Consider the following 12,699-nt stretch of genomic DNA (forward strand, 5'->3'; position numbering starts at 1 on the left):
TTGTTATATTGTCTTTTCAGTTAAAAAATTGTTTTTTAGAAGGGAGTGCATGCAAAATCTGGTAAAGCCTGAACAATGTCTGTAGTCAGCTGAATTCTGTAACATCAGGTTCCTGGTTTTGAGAATGTCCTGCAATTACATAAGATGTCATCATTGAGAGAACTGAGTGATACAATGGATTATTATTAGATTATTTTTGTTATTATTTATAATAATATGTTATAATAATAATGTTATATTTGTATTTGGATATTATTAGATTATTTATTGGTTATTTTTAGATGAATTAATAAATAAAGTTTATTTTGGGGCACCTGGGGGGCTTAGTTGGTTAAGCGTCCCACTTCGGCTCAGGTCATGATCTCATGGTTCGTGAGTTCAAGCCCCACATTGGGCTCTCTGCTGTCAGCGCAGAACCTGCTTCAGATCCTCTGTCCTCCTCTCTCTCTGACCCTCCCCTGCTCATGCTCATGTGCTCTCTTCTCTGCCAAAAATAAACTTAGAAAAAGTTTCTTTTTATTTATTATTTTCAAAATGTTTGAGAGTCTCTGTTTTAATGGAGGCCTCCTCTGCCCCCAGGTACTGTTAGATGTTTTCCCTGTATGTTCCCACCCTCTACCACAGCAGTTATCACTCTGTAGGTTATGTTTATAAAGTAATATATACTTTTAAAATGCTGTTATTCTTTTCTAGGAAACTTTTCCCACATTTAAAAATTGAGCTATAATTCATATACCATAGAATTCTCCCTCTTTGAATTGTTAAAATTCAGTGGGCTTTAGCATATTCACAAGGTTGTGTGCAATCATCACCGCTATCTAATTCCAGAATTATTTCATTACCCCCGGAAGAAACCCTGTACTCATTAGCGGCCACTCATCATTCTTCCTTCTCCCCTGTCCCTGGCAACCACTCATCAACTTTCTATTTATATGATTTTTATATGCTTTTTCTGGACAATTCATCTGAATGGACTCCTGCAATATATCAATATATGGCCTTTTGACAAGCTTCTTTCACATTCAGTATAATGTAGTCGTTAAAATCCATGCTGTAGCATGAATCAGTATCATTCCTTTACACAGCTGAATACTATTCCTTTGAATAGACATACCACCTTTTGCATATTCATCCATCAGTTCATGAGCATTTGGGTTACTTCTATTTGAGGGGGGGGAGTATTTTACATAATGCTGCTATGAACATTCATATATGTTATTGTTTGTACATATGCTTTCTTTTTTTTAATTAATTTTTTAAATGTTCATTTATTTTGAGAGAGAGAGAGAGAGCACACAAGCAGGGAAGGGGCAGAGACAGAGGGAGAGAACCCTTTCTAGCACAGAATCCTAATCTAGCACAGAGCCTAATGTGGGGCTCAATCTCACATACCATGAGATTATGACCTGAGCTGAAACCAAGAGTTGGTCACTTAATTGACTGAGATACCCAGGTGTCTCTGTACATATGCTTTCAATTCTCTTGGGAATATATCTAGGAGCAGACATGTCAGATCATATACTTAACTCTTGTTTAATTTTTAGAGGAACTGCCAAGTTTTTTTCCAAAGCATAGGCCAGCAACTTTTAAAAGAACTTTTTTTTAGGACTATAAAGATATACATCATATAACCATTAGAGAAACTTTGAAAAATCCAGTGAAGAATCAGGACAAAATAAAGGTTATTTCCACTTTATACTACTATGGATAACAATTGTTGACATCGTGATCAGTCTTTTTTTAAATTTTTTTTTTCAACGTTTTTTATTTATTTTTGGGACAGAGAGAGGCAGAGCATGAACAGGGGAGGGGCAGAGAGAGAGGGAGACACAGAATCGGAAACAGGCTCCAGGCTCCGAGCCATCAGCCCAGAGCCTGACGCGGGGCTCGAACTCACGGACCGCGAGATCGTGACCTGGCTGAAGTCGGACGCTTAACCGACCGCGCCACCCAGGCGCCCCAGTGATCAGTCTTTTTAATATGTGCATATGTATGCGTGCACACACAATCTGTGTTATGCTATATATACACCTTTTGAAATTTGCTTTTCTCCACTTATAAGAGACATTAATTTTTCAAGTTGTTAAATAGTCTTCTAAATCATTTTGTAAATGGCTACATATTGGGGCGCTTGGTTGGCTCAGTCAGTTAGGCGTCCAACTCTTGATTTCAGCTCAGGTCATGATCTAATGACTCACGGGATAGAGCCCTGTATCAGGCTCTGTACTGGAGCCTGCTTGGGATTCTTTCTCTCTGCCTCTCCCCTGCTCTCTCTCTCTCTCTCTCTCTCTCTCTCTCTCTCTCTCTCTCTCAAAATAAATAAACCTTAAAAAATGGCTACATATTATTATTTTGTATGAAGGTACCAGCATTAATTTAACTCATATTGTTTTGATAGATAATAACAATATTTCTAATTTTCCTCTGATAGCTGTGTACAAATATTCTTGGCATATAAATTGTGGTGTTTATGACTACTTTTGTAGGATAAATTCCTAGAAATTGAATTAAGTATATGTATTTTCAGGTTTTTTAATACAGATTACCAGACTGTCCTCTGAAAGGCTGTATCCATCTATGTTAGTTTCCATCAGCTAACAAGATGGCCTGTGTGACTCATTGCTGACCTATTGGTCATTATAATGGTTTAAATCTCTGCCAATTTAATGAACTAAAACAGGCTGCAATAACATTTTGCTTGGTATTTCTTTGATTCTCATTAAGAATGAACATTTTTTCTCCTGCTTATTGATCATTTGTATTTCCTTTTTTAATGTCCTGTTTTTCATGTATTTGACCTGTTTTTCTGTCTAGGTGTTGCCTTATTATTCATTTGGAAGAGTTCCAATTGAGTGTCTTTTTCTTTTACAAATTTTTCTCTTTCCTTTTTTTTTTTTTTTAATTTTTTTTTTTCAACGTTTATTTATTTTTGGGACAGAGAGAGACAGAGCATGAACGGGGGAGGGCCAGAGAGAGAGAGAGACACAGAATCGGAAACAGGCTCCAGGCTCTGAGCCATCAGCCCAGAGCCTGACGCGGGGCTGGAACTCACGGACCGCGAGATCGTGACCTGAGCTGAAGTCAGAGGCTTAACGGACTGCGCCACCCAGGCGCCCCTCTTTCCTTTTTTTTTTTTTAATACATTACAAAAGTAATAGATGTTTAGTGTAAAAATATAAAAGAATTATAATAATATAAAACATAAATACTGAAAAATTCCATATTTCACCCTCTCCAACTGACAGTTTGGTGTATATTCCTCCAAATGTTTTTTCCTATCCATATTCTACCAATTACATTTCTTTTCAAAATTGGAATCATGATACACATGTTGTTTTTAACTTGATTTTTCACTTACTGTCTTTTTTTTAAATAATTTTTTTAATGTTTATTTATTTTTGAAAGAGACAGAGCAGGAGTGGGGGAGGGGCAGAGAGTGAGGGAGACACAGAGTCTAAAGCAGGTTCCAGGCTCTAAGCTGTCAGCACAGAGCCTGACACGGGACTCGAACCCACAAGTCATGAGATCATGACCTGAGCCGAAGTCAGATGCTTAACGGACTGAGCCATCCAGGCACCCCCAATTTACTTACTATATCTTATATATATGCCATTGTCAATACATATAGCTTTATCTTTTCTTTTTTTTAATGTTTTTAATTTTATTTTTGAGAGAGCATGAGCAGGGAGGGGCAGAGAGAGGGGGACAGAGGATCCAAAGCTAGTCCCTGAGTTTGAACTCAGGGACTTAGAGATCATGAGCTGAGCTACCAGACACCTGCCTTCCTTTTAATAGTTGTGTGCTATCACAACTATATTGTGCTTTAAACATGAACAGTTTTACATTTTTATTGAGTTATATCATTAAGTCTTTTTTGTGGCATATTGCTTAACTTTTGTGCAGTGGAAGAAGGTTTTCAAATTTTTATGAGAATTCTCTGATGGACTGTTCAAGAAATTATCTTCATTTTCCAAGACAAGCTATGCCGTGAAAGAGTGTAGACTGTTGACACATCTTGTAAATTCTATAAGGAGTCTGAAAAACTGCTTTGCAAATACGGGGGCGGGGGGTGGAGATAATGTTTTGATCAAATAAAGTATAATAAAGTCCTTATTTTAAGTGAATAAAGTTCGGAGTACATTACCATTTCATCTGGTCTCAAGAGCTAATTTCTAGAAGGTTGAAATGCATCAATAGTCTTTGAAAGAGAGAGTTCTTACTTCCCTGAAACATTCATAAAAAAATTTATAGTCATTGGGTTAGGTGCTGGCAATGCATTGATGAGGAAACACAAGACACACACATGCACACAACACACACAATCCCTGCTCTTACAGGGTGTACAGTCAAGTGGAGACAAGCATTGTTCAAGTAATTATACAAGCAAATATGTAAGAACAAACTGCAGTGTGTGCAAAGGAAGAAGAGTACAGGGCAGAGTGAGATGACTCAGAGGGATCCATCCCTGGCCTGGAACATTTTGGAAAGCCAACTTGGGATGTGTCAGCTGTGCTGCGATTGGGGGACCAGAGTGGGGAGGGGAGGTTTGGTGGCAAGAAGAGGGTGCATTAGGGAGAGAAGGAGCTACAAGGGTAGGAGCCCAGAAGCTGGAAGGGGTTCAAGCCTTGGGCAACACAAGAGCTAGCTCAAATGCCCACAAGGAGGAAAGGCTATGGGACAGGAAGGAGCATGCCTCTGCTAAAGTTTTAAATTCAAAAGGTTTTTATCATCTAAAAGTGGTATGACTGGGGTGCCTGGCTGGTTCAGTCGGGAGGGTGTGCAACTCGATCTTGGGGTTGTCAGCTTGAGCCCCATGTTGGGTGTAGAGATTGAAAATAAAATCTTTAGGGCGGGTGCCTGGGTGGCTCAGTCGGTTAAGCGTCCGACTTCAGTTCAGGTCATGATCTCACGGTTTGTGAGTTCGAGCCCCACATCGGGCTCTGTGCTGACAGCTCTGAGCCTGGAGCCTGGTTCAGATTCTGTGTCTCCTCCTCTCTCTGCCCCTCCCCTGCTACAGCTCTGTCTCTGTCTCTCAATAATAAATAAACATTAAAAAATTAAAAAATAAAATAAAATCTTTGGGGTGCCTGGGTGGCTTAGTCAGTTTAGTGTTGGACTCTTGAATTTGGCTCAGGTCATGATCTCACAATTTGTGGGACTGAGCCCCATGTCGGGCTCTGCACTGACAGCACAGAGCCTGCTTGGGATTCTCTCTCTCTGCCCCTCCCCTGCTCCCTCTCTCTCTCTCAAAATAAATAAATAAACTTAAAAGAAAAAATAAAACCAAAATCTTTAAAAAATAAAAAAATAGGGGCACCTGGGTTGCTCAGTAGGTTGAGCATCTGACTCTTGATTTCGGCTCAGGTCATGATCCCAGGATTGTGAGATTGAGCCTCACCCTGTGTCCAGCTCTGGTTGAGTGTGGCACCTGCTTGAGATTTTCTCTCTTTCTCCCTCTGCCCTTCTCCCCCAGTTGCACGTTCTCTCTGTCACTCTAAAATAAAAATAAAAATAAATTAAAAAAAAAATAAATGGTAGGACTACAAGCTATCAGTTTGTGATCCCTGCTTTATGGGGAATATGAGACTCATTAAACAATGACTGAGGTCCTGAAAATGTCCCAAAACTCAGCGTTCAAAGAATTCTAGAATTTGAATGCTGGATAGAATAGGGTGGAGTTCTGGAGTTGGGAAAAGAAAATCAGGGAGTGAGGGTGATCTTATTAAAGGCCAGGGAAAGAAGGCCTTTCAAGGAGGAGGCAGTGAGTGCTGCTAAGAGATCAAGGAAAATGAGAACCGAAAAAATGTCCTTTGAATTTCATAACCCAGAGGTCAGTGACCTTCACAAAATGCCTAGACTGTGCTGACATTGTGTAATGAGTCTCATGTGTCTCCTGAATTGTCTGTGTCTTATGCCTGACTTGGAGGGGGTGTGGCTAGGTCAGACCCAGCACAAGCTTCTAGAGACCCCGCCTCATTCTAGCAACAACCAGCATGGTGTTATAAATAAGACCATTATAAGATAAACACATTTTTTGACAAGGTATTTATTACCACGTTTTAATATCAGACAAACTCAAGCAGGCTCACATAAAACACCATGAAGCGGGGCGCCTGGGTGGCGCAGTCGGTTAAGCGTCCGACTTCAGCCAGGTCACGATCTCGCGGTCCGTGAGTTCGAGCCCCGCGTCAGGCTCTGGGCTGATGGCTCAGAGCCTGGAGCCTGTTTCCGATTCTGTGTCTCCCTCTCTCTCTGCTCCTCCCCCGTTCATGCTCTGTCTCTCTCTGTCCCAAAAATAAATAAACGTTGAAAAAAAAAAAAATTTAAAAAAAAACAAAACAAAAAAAAAAAAAAAAAAAACAAAAACACCATGAAGCATGTATTTCTTGTGCAATGCTGTACAGATAGGTATCTGGTTAATCGAGATCTTCAGAATAAAGCTCTATGAAATGTACTATTGCCTTTATTTAACAGAGTATATTGAAGGTATAAGAATCTACCAGCTGCTGAAAACTGCAGAACCCCACCCCTATTGTGTCTTTATTTGTAGAAGAAATATTCTAAAAAATGTTCCATAGAACAGGATGAGAGTCATTTTCCGAATTGAAATGATAAGACTTTATTATCAAAACTGACATTTTTCAAGATAAAAGTAGAGCGCATAATGATTAATGAACTTAACAGAAGGATTCCAAAATAGTTTCTACAAATTTAATTCTCTTAAACAACTGTAAATATACAGTATTTATTAGTCTTAACCTGAATGAATAATTCTCAAGGCCCTCCTAAAGTTATTGTTCATCAAGAATAAAATTCTACACATATGGGAATTCAGAAAAAAATCAGTTAACATAATTGAATGTAATTAATCATTAAAACATCAAAACAGAGCAGTAAATTTCAAAGTGTATATATGTAGTGATTTTTAAAACTCTAATGAGGCATAATTTAAAATGTAGCTAAGCAATGTTTTAATGTATTAGTCACATGATGTAGTTAAAATCATTATAGTAAAATAAATTATATATATAACTAATATATAAGTATATATATTCATATAATTTCCTCTTGTTGGATTTTAGGAGAATATGTGTCATAGTTAATTCTATATTGTATTTTATTTATAAATCGAGAACTCTAATCAACAATTATTTGGTATTAAATGCTATACTTTTATATACCTTATTGCATTTAAAAAATCTACAATTTTCAACAACAAACCTCAAAAATATTAAAGCAAAGGAAATTTCTAGGGCACCTGGGTGGCTCAGTGGCTAGGTGTCCAACTTCAGCTCAGGTCATGATCTCACGGCTCATGAGTTCAAGCCCCACATCAGGCTCTCTGCTGTCAGCGTAGAGTCTGCTTCAGTTCCCGTCTCCCTCTTTCTCTGCCCCTCCCTAGCTCGTGCTTTCTTTTTGTCTCAAAAATAAATAAAAACATCAGTCAATCAATCATTTAATAAAAATAAAGGACATTTCTTCTCCCTTAAATCTTGGATCTTGTAATCAGATTAATCTTTCTAAAATTCTGCTTTCATCTCGTTAGTGCCACGTAAATCATTATTCAGTGAATTCCCATTTCCTACAGAATGAAGTTCAACTCTTTATTCTGACCTTCACAACATTCCATGCTTTGGCCTCAAACTTTATTTTCAAACCAGGCCATGCTCTTCACTGGCTCAGTACCAGCAAAGTTCATTCTGACCCTGAGCTTGTGCTCCTCACCTCCAATGCTCCTCTTTCTCATCTTCAAGTCCTATGATCTTTATCTATTATTTTCATTTTTTCAAGTAGGCTCCACACCCAACGTTGGGCTTGAACTCACAAACCTGAGATGAAGAGTTACATGCTCTACTGACTGAGCCAGCCAGGTGCCCCAAATCCTCTGATCTTTAATTATTCCATTTGACTCCCACCTCCCTTGGGAATTTTCCCTGATGCTTCTGATGCCTTCCTCCTTTCTTGTCTTTAACACTCATGTTGGCTTTTAACTGGGCCATGTACTGTTACTAAACTAGTTCCTGTTTTTAAGACTTGTCTCTTCAACCACATGGGAAATTCCTTGATTAGTGCCTTTGGTGCCTAGCACAATCCTGAGTATTTAATTCTAAGCACATGCTAGTATCACCTTAATTACCTCTGACAGTTTACTTTATTCTTACAATTTTTCTTTCCAACTACAGAAACAGCCCAGCTAAAGGCCAAGTTTATTGTTGCTGCAGTGTCTCTCATTCTCTTCAAAAGCCAGATGATCTTACTATTGGCTCCATTTAATGCATGAACTTCTCTGTGCAAATGAAACATATGGAATCTGGAACTTTCTTCAAACCAGGGACTTTTAATTTCACCAAGTCTTAGGTAAGTTTCTGTCTTTTGTGATAAATGTATATTTACAGGTAGATTTTTCCCTTTTATTTTTTTTTAATTTATTTTTTATTTTTTTATTTAAAAAAAATTTTTTTTTCAACGTTTATTTATTTTTGGGACAGAGAGAGACAGAGCATGAACGGGGGAGGGGCAGAGAGAGAGGGAGACACAGAATCGGAAACAGGCTCCAGGCTCTGAGCCATCAGCCCAGAGCCTGACACGGGGCTCTGGGCTCACGGACCGCGAGATCGTGACCTGGCTCAAGTCGGACGCTTAACCGACTGCGCCACCCAGGCACCCCGATTTTTTCCCTTTTAATGGAATGTTTTAGATGTTCAATTTCTCTGACATTATAGAGCTTTAAAATAACTGCAGAGTTTTCCTTTCACTGAGTGTGATGTTTTTTCCTTTTTTCTCTACTTACCCTAAGCACAGAGAAGGAGGTATAGAAGTAGAAGGCTATATGTTTTTTAAAAGGCCACCCTGGGCTGGGTGTAGAAAAGCAAAACTTACAGTCCTAGCTTCCTCTACTACATAGGCAGCTTAGCTCTGCTTAAGACTGTTGTGCTTGGGCATCAAATCTACAAATCCAAGAAAACGGTAATCCAAAACCAGTATGGTTCTCTCTTGCCCAATAGCAGTAGGGACCATTTATTATGCACCTCCTATATGTCAGACACAATGTTGATTGCTTTACATGTCACCTAATTTTCATAAATGAGTGAATCATGATTCCTGTTTTACAGAAGAGAAAACTGAGGTTACTTAGAGCTGCTAAGTAACTTGAACAGCTAGTAAGTGGTAGAGTGAGAATTTGGATGCAGAATTGATTTCAAAGCCTCTGCTCTTTTCACTACACCTTGCAATGTCAGTGCCTTGTATTGCCAGGAATTCTCTTTCAGGACTATTGGGGCTTGCACTCATGAACTTGGCAGCTATTGAGAAGAACAGAATAATAATAAAATTATTATTATTATTTTATTATTATTATTATTATTATTATTATTATTGTATTATCTGGCAGTCCTCTCCTGCACAGAGTTGCTTCAGTCTTAGTTATTAGATGCTCCCCACACTGGCAATTTATATTGCCCCCTTTTTATGTGTCCCCTTTGTTTTATTTATATGTCCCCTTTGTTATGGAACGTCTGATCACATGTCTTGGTAGATGGAAGGACACCTGGCAGTTTTTATCTTTGTCAAGGCTCAAAACAAAATCAATAGAATAAAATCAATACAACAATAAGAATACATATATATATTTCATATTAGACATTCTCCCTGTAGGGGCGCCTGGCTGGTTCAATTGGTAGAGCCTGAGACTCTTGACCTTGGGGTGTGAGTTTGAGCCCCACATTGGGCATAGAGATTACTTAAAAACAAAATCTTAAAAAAAATTCTACCTGTAATAATATATCACAAAAGACAAATTTAAATAAGACTCTATAGTGTTATTGTTGTGCTGACATATGAATTCCAGTCTTCAGCTGTTAGTTTACTTATGTGAAGAACAGTCAATAGAAGGAAATTCCAGTGTGACAAGAATTTTGACAATCCCTCAGTGTTATCTCTAACAGGATCTAGTTACATTGTGATCTTCTGGGAAGGATGTAGCTGTGTATGTTCATTTGAATCTGGCGGTTTTGCTCTTATTCTAGTCACACTATATGTGGGGATTCCCAGTGCTGTTTTATTAGTACCGTGGGAGGAGAGAGGCTATTTTTCCTTCCCTATTTTTCTACACTTCAGAGTTTAACACATAATGTTCTCTCAGCAATGTAACAGTCTTAAGACTTCTGTGCTGATTTAACCAATATTTTACATTTAGTTGGGCAGAGGTTTATTAATTAGTATTTACCACCAAACAGATCTAACTATATAAATATGTATATAATTGTATGAAGGATAATTTGTGACTTATGAGTCAATAACCTTTCACTCTTGTTTCATTTTAACATTAGGGTATTTAAGATGCTTTTATAAATCAGATTTTGTGTGTGTGTTTTAAAAAACAACACTAATTTAGTAGGAGACCGGGGTGCAGTTTTCAATGGCATTGACAGTTATGATGCTATAGAAAGAACCTATACCTGGCTGGACTCTAACTTGAGAATCTTGGCTCTGCCTCTTGATTTTTATCTTGAGAAATCACTTCATCCATTTCTTCAACTACAGGATGAGAATCATAATGTCTATCTCACGGTGCTTTTTTTTTTTTATGTTTATTTTTGAGAGAGAGTAAGAGCACAAGTCGGAGAGGAGCAGAGAGACAGAGAGAAGAGAGAGAGAGAGAGAGAGAATCTGAAGCAGGCTCTAGGCTCTGAGCTGTCAGCACAGAGCCTGATGTGGGGCTTGAACTCATGAACTGTGAGATCATGACCTGAGATGAAGTTGGACACTTAACCGACTGAGCCACCCAGGCACCCGTTTTTTCTTTAAAAAAATGAAATATAAATAAATAAATAAATAAATAAATAAATAAATAATTTTTTTTCTTTTCATCCCATGGTGTTTTTATGAAGAGTATATGGCATAAATATAGGAACTGTTCTGCAAGGGCAAAATTGGGTTTCAGGGACAGGGTATTGGCAAGGAACTCGACATCTCCGAAGGGAGCGGGGAGGAGCTTTTTATGGAGTTTGAGCTAAGCATGATTAGTCAAGGAGCCCAAGTACTATTTATAGCAGGTCTATAATACCTTTCCCTGAAATTCTACTTCCAAAGACCAGACTTCCCTACTGGGGGCGAACTCAACTCCCGGACATATCCTGTGATTTTTTTGTTGCACTTCCCCTAAGACTGTAAATTTTGGAGAAGCCATTCCTCCACCTTTGTATTCTTCTTGGAACCAAACAGATCATTGGTTGGTATAAGTGCTTAATATGTTTGGTATTAGACAAAGTCCTTATACAGAATGGTGAGTCAGGTTAGCATCTGAATAGCCATTAGCAGCGTTTAAGTTAAAGCCAATTTTAAGTTTTTCCTTCTCTCCAAAGGAAAACAGTGTTTTTCCTAAAAGAAAATCTTACGCAGAATTGGGTCGCTAGTATTCAGCCTAAAGCCTGCGAAGAAACAGGTGCAAGGTTGGGGAGGACGGTAATTAACCTTATTTTGGTTGTGCTCTGGTTGGAGCCCATGGCTAGAGCCCTGGCGTTGGTCCCAACAAGAGTGACCATCCCACCCAACCCGAGTTGTGGGGTGCAATGCAGACAGTTGTCTCCGTCCCCCAAGCCACTGTGGCTGGGCTTCTGGTCTTGAGAGATGCAGATGAAGTGGTGTGAAGGGTTGGGCTTTTTTTTTTGTTCCTAAAAATGCAACGAACAAAAAAAAAAGTACAACAATCCAAACCCAACCATCTTGTTGCGCGCCAGCTTTCTTCCAGGGTGGCTCCACCTCCGGTCGCCAGAGCTCCATAGGCCCAGCCTACGCGTCTTAGCTGTCGCCGTCTGCTTCCCAGCGCGCGCGGGCTCGGCCCGCTCTGGCAGGGTGCTCCGTGGCGCGCGCAGCCACTCTGGAAGGGAGAGAAGCGAGCAGTCCCGGACCCTCCCCGCCCCTAGGTGCACCGCGGACGGTGGCAGTTATTGCTGCTGGTTGCCGACACCGGAAGGACTCCCGCCTCACCTCACCCACTCCCTACCCCCCGCCCCGGGGAAAGGCGAGACCCGGGAGACGGAACAAAGGCAACGCCGAGGCCCGGGAGGCGGATCGAGGTGCTGGAAGAGGAGGGCAGGGGGCGGGCCCGTTGGGGCTGCGAGTCCATTTTGCCGCCGTGCCCAGCCGGTAAACGCGAGGTCCCCGCGGCTGGAGGACAGGCGCCTGCCCGCGGCCCCCCGAGGTCCGAGTAAGTACCCACCCGGTCACTCTCTAGGAAGGGGGGTGGTCCTTGGGCCTGCTGCAAGGGTGAGGATTTGCCCTGGCAGGACAGCGACCTGCGTGGGTGGGGGGCTCCAGAGAGCTCAGTTTGAGCTCCAGCCCCAGCTGCACAGGGAAAACCAGCGCGGCACTGGAACAAACGGGAGTGGGGTGGAGAGGCGTGCGGTGGGCATCCGCGGGGCCCAGGCAGCGTGTCTGTGCTCCAGAAACCCTGCTCCGCTACAGATTATGCCCGGCTTCAGTGCCAGTGCCTCGGTATCGCCTAGGAAAGAAAAGGCGACCATGAACCAGAAGTCGGAGCCCGGCAACCACTCTCTGGCACTGAAACTGAGGAAGTGCCTGGCGCCTGGGGAGGGCGCCCTAACCGGGAAGCTCCTTAGTAAAGGCACAAAGATATAAAAAAAAAAAAAAAAAAAAGCCATGCTCCTGGCTTTTTCACCAGGTCCTAGCGCGCAGGCT

At 40.7% G+C, this 12,699-nt stretch overlaps 1 long non-coding RNA gene across 1 annotated transcript in view; it reads left to right on the forward strand.

Annotated features, from left to right (window-relative positions):
* LOC147584781 (uncharacterized) overlaps window positions 1-12,669 on the forward strand; it is a 30,900-nt gene extending 18,231 nt beyond the window's left edge. Inside the window, exons 2-3 of the long non-coding RNA XR_015253417.1 lie at window positions 8,184-8,358; window positions 11,739-12,669. This is a non-coding gene — a long non-coding RNA (uncharacterized LOC147584781). The remainder of the gene's footprint in view (window positions 1-8,183; window positions 8,359-11,738) is intronic.
* Window positions 12,670-12,699: the final 30 nt, after the last annotated feature.

This window comes from Puma concolor, chromosome A1 (genome assembly GCF_028749965.1).
Source record: "Puma concolor isolate L17-30 chromosome A1, mPumCon1.1.hap2, whole genome shotgun sequence".
Classification (NCBI taxonomy): Eukaryota; Metazoa; Chordata; class Mammalia; order Carnivora; family Felidae; genus Puma; species Puma concolor.